Here is a 14,405-nt window from a genome sequence, read left to right as displayed (position 1 = left end):
TGAGTTCGCCCTTAATAATCGGGCCAGCTCGGCTACCTTGGTTTCGCCGTTTTTCTGCAACTCTGGATTCCATCCTCGTTTCTCTTCAGGGCAGGTTGAGTCTTCGGACTGTCCTGGTGTGGATACTGTGGTGGACAGGTTGCAGCAGATTTGGACTCATGTAGTGGACAATTTGACCTTGTCCCAGGAGAAGGCTCAACGTTTCGCTAATCGCAGATGCTGTTTGGGTCCCCGACTTCGTGTTGGGGATTTGGGTTGGTTATCTTCTCGTCATATTCCTATGAAGGTTTCCTCTCCTAAGTTTAAACCTCGTTTCATTGGTCCGCATAGGATTTCTGAGGTTCTTAATCCTGTGTCTTTTCGTCTGACCCTTCCAGATTCTTTTTCCATACATAGCATATTCCATAGGTCATTGTTGCGGAGATACGTGGCACCTATGGTTCCATCTGTTGATCCTCCTGCCCCGGTTTTGGTGGAGGGGGAGTTGGAGTATATTTTGGAGAAGATTTTGGATTCTCGTGTTTCAAGACGGAAACTCCAGTATCTGGTTAAGTGGAAGGGTTATGCTCAGGAAGATAATTCCTGGGTCTTTGCCTCTGATGTCCATGCTCCCGATCTTGTTCGTGCCATTCATATGGCTCATCCTGGTCGTCCTGGGGGCTCTGGTGAGGGTTCGGTGACCCCTCCTCAAGGGGGGGTACTGTTGTGAATTCTGTGGCAGAGCTCCCTCCTGTGGTCACAAGTGGTACTTCGGCTGATTCTCTCTGTGAGCTTCCGTTGGTGGAGGAAAGTGGTACTGCGGCTTCTGAGTTTCCTTCCTCAGGTGATGTGGTGAAGTCGTTAGGTGCTGCTCTATTTAACTCCACCTAGTGCTTTGATCCTGGCCTCCAGTCAATGTTCTAGTATTGGACCTGTTTCCTCCTGGATCGTTCCTGTGGCCTGCTGCTCTGCATAGCTAAGTTCTGCTTTGCTATTTCGTTTGCTGTTTTTTCTGTCCAGCTTGTCTATTTGTTTTTTCCTGCTTGCTGGAAGCTCTGGGACGCAAAGGGTGTACCTCCGTGCCGTTAGTTCGGTACGGAGGGTCTTTTTGCCCCCTTTGCGTGGTTTTTGTAGGGTTTTGTGTTGACCGCAAAGTTACCTTTCCTATCCTCGCTCTGTTCAGAAAGTCGGGCCTCACTTTGCTAAATCTATTTCATCTCTACGTTTGTCTTTTCATCTTAACTCACAGTCATTATATGTGGGGGCTGCCTTTTCCTTTGGGGTATTTCTCTGAGGCAAGGTAGGCTTATTTTCTATCTTCAGGCTAGCTAGTTTCTCAGGCTGTGCCGAGTTGCATAGGGAGCGTTAGGCGCAATCCACGGCTGCCTCTATTGTGGTTGGAGAGGATTAGGGATTGCGGTCAGCAGAGTTCCCACGTCTCAGAGCTCGTTCTATGTTTTTGGGTTATTGTCAGGTCACTGTATGTGCTCTGACCTCTATGTCCATTGTGGAACTGAATTATCTTATCATAACAGGGACCATTGCAGAGCCATGCAGAGTGGAGCAGAGCCGTGCAGGACAGAGATGTGCAGAGCTGTGCACACAGGGCAGAGCCGATCCAAGTGCCTCCGCAGACATAGAGAGGAATGCTCCAGTCGGAAGCACCAGCGCCATTTGACCAGCCTTGCCTGCCGCCAACAGCGGAAACCCAGGAGAGCGGGACGTGTGGTGTGTGCCCAGTGACAGCCAGAGAGTACCAGGTGCTGTATGTGACATGACTGTGATTACCACACATGCGCTGCCCAATAGAGTCCTCACCTAAGACTGACACTTGCATCCTGACGTGAACACACAAGAGTTGATCTGACCGTCTGTTACCTGACTACCCCCAGTTGATATAGTTATAGAGCCACATTGGGCTCACAGCAGACTGTGGCCCATGCCTTTAATAGCCACATTAGTACATGGACAAGGGGCAGTGGAATGTACTGAAGATCAACCACTGCCGCCAGAAGATGGAGCCAGCGACTACAAGACCCTCCAGTAGGAGGCGCTATTTAATGTGCAGCAGGGGCTGCAATGTGAGGACTATCATATATTCTTGCTTAACTGTTTGCTCTGAAGTGTAAGTGTCTTTATTTTTTATATCTTTTGTTTATTATGCTCTGGAGTCTATATAGACCCCAGAGCATAATACAGGTCATTCAATTTATGGAGAATAACTTTTCAACTACTCAAATTTCCCAAGAGCATTTGCGTAAATAGGAGAATTCGAATTTTGCCTGATCCGCTCATCTCTAATTCTAAATGTGTGGCATCGTAGCTTGTGATGCTGTATGTGTACAGGTATTCTACACTAGAAGCATTGATTCTTTGGTGCATATGGAATCTAACATTAATGGTTCAAATAGGCCATAAATACATGTTAGTTCCATGGCCTCTCTGTGTTGCCACACAGGATCTATGCACATAGGTCTGCCATGTGGAAGTACAAAAAATCTTAAATAAATGCTATATACTGTATATAGTTGTTATATACTGCAATATTTTATTCTGAAGGTCCACAAAACTTGTCCAAATGTAATCTAGCATTAATAAATTACATTCATGATGTCAAATGAAATATTTTCATTAAAGCTCTTTTAAAAATGTCTGCCGAGCTGCTTTTTTCCCACTTCATGAAACTAAGGAAAAATTCTATTATACAGTGAATAATGAACCTCTCACCAACATACAAAAAAATCAATGTGGCTCTGATTATTCAAATGAAATTATATCAGTCAAACCAATGTAGAAATAAAGAAAACTTTTCATAAACTATAGCTTAGAGAATTAGAAGTCAGGTTTTTATGTTAATCCAAAAATGTGATATAACACTGAATTACAAACAATATTTTACTAATGTACTTTTATTAACCAATCCAGAATCTTCTTATAGGAAGATTTGTAAAAACAGCTTAGAGAAGACAGAATGATAGAATTATGAATAATCAGAGAGGCGACTGTTATCAACTAATGCCTTCCAACCCACAGGACAATGATTGGCTGCAGCAGACACAACAAGAATGTACGGCATACTGTAGATTCCTAGGTGACCACAGTAGCTGTGTTTTCAAATGCGAGTTATGGAAATTTTATCATGTAACCATATTACTTGCTGCTTGGCATAGAATCTACTAAATCCCTTATAAAGGGCCAGTATTTTCAAACCCACTATAAAAAAGTAATGTCAGCGTGATTTAGCAGTGTAAAGACATGGCCATGATTAAATATGTAATACCTTGCGTGAAGAAATCTGCATGGTGGTTGTTTTTTAATCAGCAATTGAAATTTTGGTATAATATTCTTTAGGTGCTCTAAAGAGAACTGCCTCATAATGTGTTTATAATGTAAGGCAGTGACAGGTGTTATATGTGAGGGTCGCTACGTGTCCCCCAGGATGCGCATAGACACATATTAAGACCGTTGCAGTGCATTGCAGTCACAGATATAGCTGTGATTGCAGTGATAAATAAAAGTAAGTTTGGTTTTGGGCAAGCTATTTGCCCAAGGCAGATTTAAGAAAAAATGACATGGGCTTTTATTTTTGGAGCAAACTACAGGAAGATAGTGGGGCAGTTCGCTCCCTCCAGGCCGGGTCTTACAAGTGGTCCATGGCCCAAGATTCCATTTTAAAAACCCTGCAGCAAAGGGTTGGATGGGTCAGTCTTGGTTTGCGAACTTGCAGAGCAGGTGGCTCTGCAAAGCTCAGCCTGTGTGAAGGAACACGGAGCCAAGCAAAGCCAAAACGCCTGGCACCCCTTAGCATATCACGGTGGCGCAGTCACCCACGACAACCGGTCTCGGATACAGAATGTCTTGATTCCCCGCTGCTATCCGGAGGATACAGTGTGCTTTTTACTTTGTACGTTCTGGGCATTAAAACACGTTTATTTTGAACTTTCCTGGGTCAGTGCCTGACTGTCACATTGCACCAACTTCGCTTCACTACATATGGTTTAAGAATGCGGGCAGTGTGAACTGAGGCGTACCCAAAGGCTGCTGCATGTCAGTAATTAAGCCTGCAATGCTACAGTTCAAACCTGCTGAAAAGATAGAGGAAACAGTCAAGCAGTTGGTCCTCATGAAGCAGCAGCAGCTGCAGTTTCAGTGCCAGCAACAAGAGCAATGGAAGCAGGATCAGCTCCAATTGCAGCAGCAAAGACACCAGCAGCAGCAGAAAATGAATGAGCTGATTCTGCAACAGATTGCGGATCTGTGAGAGACGTCCACACCATCGACTACTTTCCGTTTGGAGTCATGGTAGAAAGTCCGATCAGCGCTAAGGAAGGTGAGTCCTGAGGACAATTTGGAGGCTTTCCTAACTGTGTTTGAATGCACAGAGCCTGCTGATGACCCAGTGGGCTGAAGTGGTGGCCTCCTTCCTAATGGGAGATGCCCACAAGGCTTACCTGGACCTCAGTCGGGATGATGCACTGGACTATGAGAAGCAGAGAGGTGAGATTCCACTGGTACACCCACTTAGCCCGCACATATGTATTAACCCTTGCCTGACTGGGGGTTAATATATATGTGCGGGCTAAGTGGGTGTACCAGTGGTCCTTTGCAGAGTCTTGTCCTGCCAGGTCTCAGGCATATGACTTGCAGAAGCTGGTAAAAAATGGCTTCAGCCTGAGACCTTAACCCCTTTCTAGATGGTAGAGAGGGTAGTGATCAACTGGCTGGTGAGGGCTCTGCCATCAGCCATACAGTGCTGGGTGGGGCAAGCGGACCCGAGCACTCTGGACCAGGTGGATAGACTGGTTGAGCGGTATACGGCCACTCACGACTTTATACAGGACACTGCTCCACTTCGGCTGTCACGTTGGGCACCACTAGCCTGTGACAGGTCCCCCGACTCTCTGCTGGGGCCAGCCAGTACAGAGCACGTAATGAAGGGGTAACCCGAAATGAGAGTGACAAGAGACCCGATTCCCTTAAAACAGCCCCAAGGTCTAGTCGTGCCGCAGATATTAAGTATTGGCAGTACTAAGGGCCCAGACATGTGGCTGACAACTGCCCCCTGACAGCTGAACCCATGAACTGCGGGTATACTCGCCATGCGTCTATGTATGCCCAGCCTGTCTGCACCGCAACTACAGGCACTGCCAGCAGCAAAGCCCACCTGTGCCAGATATTCATTAACTGGTACCAAAAGGAGGCTCTCTTGGACTCGGGGAGCTTAGTGATTCTGGTCCATAGGTCCCTTGTTGCCGTGGACAAGTCTAATGGACGGAAAGTGGGGGTGGTGTGTATACATGAGGATCTCCGAAAGTACACGACCACGGATATGACTTTTTCCACACCATGTGGATAAATAAAACATGGTGGGAGTGGTGAAGACCCTTCCATATGGGATTGTGTTGTTGATAGACTTGCCCCTATTCTGGTCCCTGTGGGAGACCAGGGTTAACTCTCCCAAGATAAATGTTATTAAAGGTGTGGAACCCGAAGATCCAGAGTCAGGGATACCTGCCATAGGGGTCGCTAACCTAGGGACAGAGTGTAATCCCATTAGGTTTCCCCTAGAGGTATTGGCAGGGGAGGTCGAGGAGACCCCACTGATTCCCGAGCTAGAAGTGTCCCCTGGTAAGTTTGGGACAGATCAGCTCCATGATCCCATTCTGGCCCGTACACGAGAAAGGGTGACAGAAATAAATGGGGGTGGCTCAGTAATCAGGTGCTGAGGCAGTTTTTCCCCGTATGGCTATCCACCGGGATTAGTTATACAGGGTGGATAAAATCCGGGATGAAATGCTGGAACAACTGGAGTGCCCCAATCCTACTGTCGGGCGGTGCTCAAAATGGCTCACACCCACATGCTGGGAGGGCACTTGGGGGCCAAAACGACACAGGAGCGCATACTGCAGTGTTTTTTTTTTGGCCTGGGATTTATGCTGAGGTCCAGAGGTATTGTGAGTCCTGTCCCGAGTGCCAGCTAACATCACCCACTGTGCATTTCCGGAGTCCATTCGTGTCTCTACCTAATATAGAGGTACCATTTGAGTGGATAGCAATGGATATGGTGGGGCCTATGGTGAAACTTTCCAGTGTCCATCAACATATTTTGGTCATAGTGGACTACGCCATGCGGTACCTAGAGGCGATACCTCTCCGCCCCACATTGGCAAAACTAATAGCCCGTGAGCTGTTTGCAATGTTTTGTCGCTTTGGGCTATCCTTACAGATTAAGGGACTCTTTTTATGTTCAGGGTGACCAAGGAGTTATGTAAGCTGCTAAGGATCAAACAGCTAAGCACATTGGTATACCACCTACAAACCGACGGGTTAGTAGAGGGGTTTAATAAGACCCTTAAGTCCATGCTTAAAAAGGTGAACCTTGACCAATTGAAGCGGTAATACGTGAAACCGCCATCGTCCTCCCTTGCACTCCCTGCATTCCTCCCTAGCCTGCATTCCAAGCTCAAATGCCTGCACCATATAGGTGAAATAAAGGACTTTTGAGATTTCTTCAATGTGGTGAGTGCCGCAAGATTTTTTCTTCTCATATTTACAATGGGCATGTTTTTTCATTACAGAGCACCACTACACATTCACTAATTGGTTGAATATGCTGTAGGTATTCAGTTAACTAGAGGACCATTCATCGATAGGTAGGAGATAATTCCTCTCTTGTGCAGTTCACCTTTTTTCTGTCTGGATCAATAAGCTTTAGTAAGGTGTGGTACTCTCAAATTGGCAGGAACAAAAAGCTGATAACTTCATCTGGACAACACACACCCACATCTTCAGACTGCACAGAACTGTAGGCCCCAAACTCTAACATTAGTGGCTGGATAGGGCTGGTCCTGTCCAGAAGTTCTGGTTGTGGCTTCTATCTATTTCCAGCACCAAACACAGAGTGAATATGGCAGCACTTGACGACAAAAGCAGAAGTCGCAGCAGCAGGGTCTGGTGGAGATGTGATACTGCACCTAATGCTTATTACAACAAAACTTTGAATGCTGATTAAAGAATAATCAGAATGCAGATTTATTCAAAAAAGGAATCTATTGAATCTGTATAACAGTGCCATTATGGCTATGCCTTTTTTTAACATTCAAAATTGTGCTGAAAGGCTATTTTTAAGAAACACAAAAACAAAAAGGTTGCATCCCAATAGCTAAGCCAAAATAAAGTAAATTATAACATTTTTGGCATTTTTTTTAGATCATATCAGATCAATGAACATGTCACTCATTAAACATGGTACAGAAGGGCAGAAATTGCAATAGACAGAGGACTATTGATTTATCTTTTACATATTATGTGTTTCCTGATTTCATTTCAATAAATGATGTTGATGAATTGTACATTTGTTTTCTTAGAGGGTTATTAATTTAACAGTTGTGTTTAAGGCAAAATCTTACTGGAAACAACATGATTGGTTATATATAGTTCTCCTATAATATTTTATTAATTCTATCACTCTATTAAAGTATGTCCAGTGTAAGTGTTGCTGCAAATTAATCATGGACAAAATTTTACTACTTTGTATATAGATATAACCGTATTAATGGAGTGACCTTTCACCCAGTGAAGTCATCATGTGATAATTCCCACGTGCTTACGGGTTGTGAATGCTAAATGCATGGGCTGGAAGCTTGCCCTTACATCAGAGAGAGGAGAGAGACAGATAGAGAGAAGCAGAATGTGTGTTTGTGTGTGTGTGTATGTGTACGAGAGGGAAAGGAAGGAGTGGAGGTGAGAATGCTTGGCCTCCATTGTTAGGGCTAGCGGAACGCACCGAGTAAATAGAGATGTTTTTATTGATATTGGTGCGTTCGCAGCCCGAGGTCCACCGTGCAGGAGTACCTGCTGCTAGCAAACGACGGTACTATATGGCGGTATGGACTAACTCAGTTAATTCACCGAGTAGCCGTGAAAGAAAAGCACTGTGCCCTGTTAGACTCCACAGAGGCACAGGCTAACTGCCCAAACAGAGAGCAGTCAGTGGTCACGCATGCACACAAAACTCCTCGCCGGAGGTGCCAGCATTCTAGGGGCTTATTTCAGCCGGGTCCCTGAACACACTCTCACGTGACCACACTGGCACAAAGCACATAACAAAAGACAATACTAGCGCATGGCCGTGCGGCCATGCGAGCCTTAAATAGTTGCAGCACGTATAGGACCTTCCTAGAAGGACCAATGAGAAGCTGCCACAGAGCGTGAGCACCTAGAGGGCCTTCCTGAAGGACCAATGACCTTAGCTGCAGTATCTGATCATGTGACCCTCGATCTCCACTGAGAGATCTTACTCTGGGCATGCTCAGAATGTGAAAAGCAGGACTTAGTCCCAGAAGCATCTGCTCGCCGCTGCCCAGCACTGACTTCAATGGCAGAAGCAGGAAATGCAGCAGTAACTCTTTGCACAGAGTCAGACTGAGCGAGACGCTGGGACCGACGTCTCTGCTGAGCAGGCTCCACTGTGGCAGGAGAAGAATGGGAGACCGCAGCGGAGATGGCCCAAGATTCCCCCTGTGCAGAGGCAGGAATTTGACCCCTAACATCCATTACATTAATTGTCTTTGAGACTATGTTCAGTGCTCGCCTATTGACACTGGTTCCATAAAAAATAAATAGGGCCAGGGTCAAGCAAGCGCACCCCTATTTAATACTGGTTTGTAGATCCCCGTTCTCAGGGTTCTACAGCCCTAATCTTGTGATTGCTAGGAGTGCAAATGATTAGACCCCAGCGAAAAATAAATTGTCACCTATCATTATTTTTAGGGAATAATCCTTTAATGCACTATGTATATATATGCAAACAAAAAACTTACGTGATAAGAAAAAGTCTGTATACAGACTTGTAGGTATTTTTGTGTCAATATTAGGTCTGTAGCGTACATAGGCACCATATTGAGGATTTGTACTATGTTTGAATGCAACCAATCATGGGCTTAACCCCTTTAGCCCCAAGAGTGGTTTGCACGTTAATGACCGAGCCAATTTTTACAATTCTAACCACTGAGGTTATAACTCTGGAATGCTTCAATGGATCCTGATGATTCTGACAATATTTTCTTGTGACGTATTGTACTTCATGATAGTGGTAAAATTTCTTTGATATTACCTGCGTTTATTTATGAAAAAAATGGAAATTTGGCAAAAATTTTGAAAATTTTGCAATTTTCTAACTTTGAATTTTTATGCCCTTAAATCACAGATATGTCACACAAAATACTTAATAAGTAACATTTCCCACATGTCTACTTTATATCAGCACAATTTTTTTTGTTAGGGAGTTATAAGGGTTAAAAGTTGACCAGCAATTTCTCATTTTTACAACACAATTTTTTTTAGGGAGTACATCACATTTGAAGTCACTTTGAGGGGTCTCTATGATAGAAAATACCCAAGTGTGACACCATTCTAAAAACTGCACCCCTCAAGGTGCTCAAAACCATATTCAAGAAGATTATTAACCATTCAGGTGTTTCACAGAAATTTTTGGAATATTTAAAAAAATGAACATTTAATTTTTTTTCACAAAAAATTTACTTCAGCTCCAATTTGTTTTATTTTACGAAGGGTAACAGGAGAAATTGTTCCTCAAAAGTTGTTGTGCAATTTGTCCTGAGTACGCTGAAACCCCATATGTGGGGGTAAACCACTGTTTGGGCGCACAGCAGAGCTCGGAAGGAAAGGAGCACCATTTGACTTTTCAATGCAAAATTGACTAAATTGAGATAGGATGCCATATCGCATTTGGAGAGCCACTGACGTGCCTAAACATTTAAACCCCCACACGTGACACCATTTTGGAAAGTAGACCCCCTAATGAACTTATCTAGATGTGTGGTGAGCACTTTGACCCACCAAGTGCTTCACATAAGTTTATAAAGCAGAACTGTAAAAATAAAAAATCATATTATTTCACAAAAATGATATTTTCACCCCCAATTTTTAATTTTCCCAAGAATAACAAGAAATTGGACCCCAAAAGTTGTTGTGCAATTTGTCTTGAGTATGCTGATATGCCATATGTGGGGGTAAACCACTGGCTGGGTGAACGGCAGAGCTCGGAAGGGAAGGAGCGCCATTTGACTTTTCAATGCAACATTGACTGGACTTGAGATAGGACTCCATGTTGCGTGTAGAGAGCCCCTGATGTGCCTAAACATTGAAACCCCCCACAAGTGACACCATTTTGGAAAGTAGACCCCCTAAGGAACTTATCTGGATGTGTGGTAAGCACTTTGACCCACCAAGTGCTTCACAGAAGTTTATAACGCAGAGCCGTAAAAATAAAAATTCTTTTTTTTCCACAAAAATTGTTTTTTATCCCCTAGTTTTGCATTTTCCCAAGGGTATCATGAGAAATTGGACCCCAAAAGTTGTTGTCCAATGTGTCCTGAGTACGCTGTTATCCCATATGTTGGGGTAAACCCATGTTTGGTCACACGGAAGAGCTCGGAAGGAAAGGAGCACTGTTTTACTTTTTCAACGCAGAATTGGCTGGAATTGAGATCAGACGCCATGTTGCGTTTGGAGAGCCCCTGATGTGCCTAAACAGTGGGAACACCCCAATTCTATCTGAAACCCTAATCCAAACACACCCCTAGCCCTAATCCCAACGGTAACCCTAACCACACCCCTAAACCTGACACACCCCTAACCCTAATACCAACCGTAAATGTAATACAAACCCTAACCCTAACTTTAGCTCCAACCCTAACTCTAACTTTAGCCCCAACCCTAACTGTAGCCCTAACCCTAGCCCGAACCCTAACCCTAGCCCCAACCCTAACCCTAACCCCAACCCCAACCCTAACCCCAACCCTAACCCTAGCCCTAACCCTAGCCCTAACCCTAACGGGAAAATGGAAATAAATACATTATTTAAATTTTATTATTTTTCCTTAACTAAGGGAGTGATGAAGGGGGGCTGGTTTTACTTTTATAGTGGTTTTTTTAGCGGATTTTTATGATTGGAATCTGTCACACACTAAAAGACGCTTTTTATTGCAAATAATAGTTTTTGCGTCTCCACATTTTGAGAGCTATAATTTTTCCACATTTTGGTCCACAAAGTCATGTGGGGAAAATGTGTGTAAATGGGTTAGTAACTGGCTTAGTGATAGAAAGCAGAGGGTGGTTATAAATGGTATAGTCTCTAACTGGGTCGCTGTGACCAGTGGGGTACCGCAGGGGTCAGTATTGGGACCTGTTCTCTTCAACATATTCATTAATGATCTGGTAGAAGGTTTACACAGTAAAATATCGATATTTGCAGATGATACAAAACTATGTAAATCAGTTAATACAAGAGAAGATAGTATTCTGCTACAGATGGATCTGGATAAGTTGGAAACTTGGGCTGAGAGGTGGCAGATGAGGTTTAACAATGATAAATGTAAAGTTATACACATGGGAAGAAGGAATCAATATCACCATTACACACTGAATGGGAAACCACTGGGTAAATCTGACAGGGAGAAGGACTTGGGGATCCTAGTTAATGATAAACTTACCTGGAGCAGCCAGTGCCAGGCAGCAGCTGCCAAGGCAAACAGGATCATGGGGTGCATTAAAAGAGGTCTGGATACACATGATGAGAGCATTATACTGCCTCTGTACAAATCCCTAGTTAGACCGCACATGGAGTACTGTGTCCAGTTTTGGGCACCGGTGCTCAGGAAGGATATAATGGAACTAGAGAGAGTACAAAGGAGGGCAACAAAATTAATAAAGGGGATGGGAGAACTACAATACCCAGATAGATTAGCGAAATTAGGATTATTTAGTCTAGAAAAAAGATGACTGAGGGGCGATCTAATAACCATGTATAAGTATATAAGGGGACAATACAAATATATCGCTGAGGATCTGTTTATACCAAGGAAGGTGACGGGCACAAGGGGGCATTCTTTGCGTCTGGAGGAGAGAAGGTTTTTCCACCAACATAGAAGAGGATTCTTTACTGTTAGGGCAGTGAGAATCTGGAATTGCTTGCCTGAGGAGGTGGTGATGGCGAACTCAGTCGAGGGGTTCAAGAGAGGCCTGGATGTCTTCCTGGAGCAGAACAATATTGTATCATACAATTATTAGGTTCTGTAGAAGGACGTAGATCTGGGGATTTATTATGATGGAATATAGGCTGAACTGGATGGACAAATGTCTTTTTTCGGCCTTACTAACTATGTTACTATGTTACTATGTTACTATGTGAGGTCTTGTGTTTTGTGGGATGAGTTGACGTTTTTACTGGAACCATTTTTGGGCACATTACATTTTTTGATCGCTTTTTATTCCGATTTTTGGGAGGCAGAATATTAGGAGTCGAGTTTCCTCTGCTGCACAGGGGGAATCTCGATCCGTCTCCGCTGCGGTCTCCCATTCTCCTCCAGCCGCAGTGGAGCCTGCTCAGCGGGGACGTTGATCCCAGCGTCTGGCTCAGTCTGACTCTGTGCGAAGAGTTACTGCTGCTTTTCCTGCTTCTGCCATTGAAGCCAGTGCTGGGCAGCGGCGAGTGGACGTTTCTGGATCTAAGTCCTTTTTTGCACACACTGAGCATGCCCAGGGCAAGATCTCCTGTTGGAGATCGAGGGTCACATGCTCAGGTACTGCAGCACATCCCATTGGTCCTTTTGGCAGGTCCTGAAAGGGCAAAACTTCTGTAGCTGTTTCCTGTGCTGCAGCTATATAAACTGCGCATGACCGCACGGCCATGCGCTAGTATTATCTTGTAAATATGTGTGTGTGTAGATGGATGTATGTCGAAGGATGAAAGCTCCTAAATATCCCTCCCTAGTGTTGTTGACTGTTTGCGGATGATGGTAGCTATCTAGCGCCCGACTACCCATCAGCACAATACACACATAACAGCGTCTAGTTGCTGTGACCGCCTGTACGGCGCCGTGCGCTTTCCTTACCCAAGCCTGGGTGGTTAGCGGCGTCCGTTTGTGCGGCACCGCACGCACTCTTATGCCTTAATATTATTATTTAGTTTCCTTACACACCCAGTTGCGGTGTTGTGCCAGCAAGGGTCTAATCGGACTTCAATCCTAGTTGGGCTTGAGTTCGCTGACTCCTTGCTCGCGCTCTATGTGCGGTACCGCGGTCCTGTGATGCAACAGGATCGCTTCCTTCACGCAGGGTGTAGTTAACCCGTGCGTGTATACTTGCAGTACCGCCATATAGTCCATCTTACTAGCAGCAGGGTATTTCCTGCACGGTGGACCTCGGACTGCGAACGCACCTAGTTCCATTTCATCTTGTACTTGGTGCGTTCCGCCAGTCCATAACATAATACTAACGCCAAGGTCTGGCTAGTAAATGATGGACGATCAGCGTTCACAGCGGTACATCCAGCAGCTGGAGGGAAGGTTGGCGGCTCTTGAGCGTTCAACCTCAGCTGTGGATGTCACTGCTGTCGCTGTTCAGGCTGCTAGTGTTGCTGCAGCCACATTGTCCACTGCCGCTCCTGTCCCGACTCTAACTCGCCTCCCACTTCCAGAGAAATTCTCTGGTGACAGTAAGTCTTGTAGGGGTTTCGTGAGTCAGTGCTCTATCCATCTCAAGCTTCTGGCCTCTCGTTTCCCTACAGAGCGGGCTATGGTGGGATTTATAGTGTCTCTTCTTTCGGACAGGGCGTTGCAGTGGGCTACGCCTGTTATGAAAGGCAATTCAGTATCACAATGGACATGGAGGTCAGAGCACATACAGTGATCTGACAATAACCCAAAATAATAGAACGAGCTCTGAGACGTGGGAACTCTGCAGACCGCAATCCCTAATCCTCTCCAAACCACACTAGAGGCAGCCGTGGATAGCGCCTAACTCTGCCTATGCAACTCGGCACAGCCTGAGAAACTAACTAGCCTGAAGATAGAAAATAAGCCTACCTTGCCTCAGAGAAATACCCCAAAGGAAAAGGCAGCCCCCCACATATAATGACTGTGAGTTAAGATGAAAAGACAAACGTAAGGGATGAAATAGATTCAGCAAAGTGAGGCCCGACTTTCTTAACAGAGCGAGGATAGGAAAGATAACTTTGCGGTCTACACAAAACCCTAAAGAAAACCACGCAAAGGGGGCAAAAAGAACCTCCGTACCGAACTAACGGCACGGAGGTACACCCTTTGCGTCCCAGAGCTTCCAGCAAAACAAATAGACAAGCTGGACAGAAAAAATAGCAAACAAATAGCAAAGAAGAACTTAGCTATGCAGAGCAGCAGGCCACAGGAATGATCCAGGGAAAAACAAGTCCAACACTGGAACATTGACAGGAAGCATGGATCAAAGCATTAGGTGGAGTTAAGTAGAGAAGCACCTAACGACCTCACCAGATCACCTGAGGGAGGAAACTCAGAAGCCGCAGTACCACTTTCCTCCACAAACGGAAGCTCCCAGAGAGAATCAGCCGAAGTACCACTTGTGAC

General features: G+C 45.0%; 1 protein-coding gene across 2 annotated transcripts in view; it reads right to left on the bottom strand.

Moving 5' to 3' along the window:
- Nucleotides 1-14,405, bottom strand: part of CDH20 (cadherin 20) — a 762,886-nt gene that overhangs the window by 429,187 nt on the left and 319,294 nt on the right. The window lies entirely within an intron of this gene.

The sequence above is a fragment of the Ranitomeya imitator genome, chromosome 6 (assembly GCF_032444005.1).
Source record: "Ranitomeya imitator isolate aRanImi1 chromosome 6, aRanImi1.pri, whole genome shotgun sequence".
Classification (NCBI taxonomy): domain Eukaryota; kingdom Metazoa; phylum Chordata; class Amphibia; order Anura; family Dendrobatidae; genus Ranitomeya; species Ranitomeya imitator.
This window is presented reverse-complemented; position numbering and strand designations above follow the sequence as displayed.